The sequence below is a fragment of the Mastomys coucha genome, unplaced genomic scaffold (genome assembly GCF_008632895.1).
Source record: "Mastomys coucha isolate ucsf_1 unplaced genomic scaffold, UCSF_Mcou_1 pScaffold5, whole genome shotgun sequence".
Taxonomy (NCBI): Eukaryota; Metazoa; Chordata; class Mammalia; order Rodentia; family Muridae; genus Mastomys; species Mastomys coucha.
Window position 1 is genome coordinate 95,508,675 of NW_022196911.1, and position 2,095 is coordinate 95,510,769.

Sequence of the window (2,095 nt, forward strand, 5' to 3'; positions counted from 1 at the left end):
AGTCTTTTCTCTGGGGTTGGGGAGATGACTCTCGGTATAGTGATGGCTTTGCAAGCATGAGGACCCGAGTCTGATCCCCAGCACCCACTTTTAAAAGGTTGATGATTCCTTTGGCTTGTTGGCTAGCCAGCTTAGCCTAGTGGCAAGCTCCAGACGAGTAAGAGACTCGAACTCAAACAAAAAGGTGACCAAAGAATGACACCCCCCAGCACGCACACGCGCGCGCGCGCGCACACACACACACACACACAAACACACACACACACACACACACACACACACACACACACACACACACACGGACACACATATATATGTATATATAAACACACCTGTATGTACACACTCCCACACTTCTGCACCCACACACACATGAACACACATATGCATACACACTAAAGAAAAACAATTTCCTGTTTTTAGGACATCTATTATCAATTAAAATCTATCTTGCTAAAATCCCAGCAGGGGGAAGGAGAAGTGGGCACAAAGCCCCATTCCTAACTAAGAAGCTCTTTGCAAATTGTAACTACTGGGAGAGCGGAAATCAGTTTTCTCCAGGGGAGCGACACTGGAGACACCAAGCACACTCCAGGGAAGGCTTCTTTGTCAGGAGTAGTTGGCCAACACAAAGTCAATGCCATGTGATTTTTGTGTGCGTGCATTTTTTTCTTTGTCTTATTTATTTACTTTTCAATTCATTTATCTATTCACTTAATTATTTTGAGAGAGAAAGAACACAAAATTGGACGATTAGGGTGGTAGAAAGATTTGGGAAAAATTGGGGGAGCAGAAAAAAATGTTCAAAATATCTCACATAAAAAAAGCCAATGCACACAAAAAATTTAATGAAATGTGTCTTGTTATGTGCATTCATTTAAATAAGACATCTGATTGCTTGTCTCTGTACACAAAACATAAAACAAGGATCCATATCAGATTTGTTTGGGGAAAGAATAGATCTGGGAACAAGAGACTCAGGGCCACTCTGTAACTGTGACTGCTTCTGGAAAGACACCCCAGAGATACAGTGACTCCTTTGGGTGCTCAGGTCTTCAGAGGCTTTGGTTCCTGCATACTTCTGGCTCCCTCTGCTGGCTCCATGCTTCTCTGCTTTGCTTTAATAGTTGGTAGATCTCTTTCCCTCTTCCCATCTCCAGCCTTATGTTACACTATCCTTAGATCCAAGAGGAATTCCTCAGGCAATGATTCTCAGTTGTCAACCACCCTGGATTCTAGGGTAGCATGACGAGACGCTTCAGGCTAAAGTCATATTGGTCATGGGCTGTGTATAGTTTCTGTACTGGATGATGGATATAGTTGGATTGATTTCAAATCTGAGGAAGGAGAAATTATGCTACGTGGTACTCCTGAGCCCAGAAACTGTTATCTGAAGTCGCTATGGACATTTTAATAAGCACATCAAAGTACTGGATCCATCCAGAGCATGGACTCCAAGTTTCCCTGCATCCTGTCCTCAGATTCGTCGAGGCTAGTCTCCAAAGTCCTGCCAAGCTTATTAAGGGTGTTGGGTGATTGCTCTCATGTTCTCATTATCTTAGTATTTTACTTTAAATGTTCCCTGGGTTTGACAGATCTCTGGAAATGGGCCAGTGGGGATGTCTATGATTTAGGCCACCAGGATCATGAAACTCAGATTCATCTGGGTTCTGATGCAGAACTCAAGACATGAAGGACATTAGTTTTGGGGTTCTCCCACTTTGAAATCTGGAGTCCCTGTGCCTGTAATGCTGACTTTGAACACTACCCATGTCTGGCCTGGCTCTAGACCTCAGCTGCCACCTGACCTTTGTGACATGGTCACCACTGGGGGCTTATGGTTCGTGTCATCTGATTTTCATCTCCAGCTGTTAACAAGCACTGTTGGTCTGTTGACTCCCAGAGAGTGAGTGAGAGGACAGTAAGAGCATGACTTTAAATTTCCTCTTTTCCAGAAGTTTCTTTATTAGTGTACTGGTGTTAAAAGGAAAAAAGTCTAGTATGTTTTAATAATCTCATGGAGCTGAGTGGCCCAGTGTGTGTGTGTGTGTATGTGTGTGTAAGAGAGAGAGAGAGAGAGAGAGAGAGAGAGAGA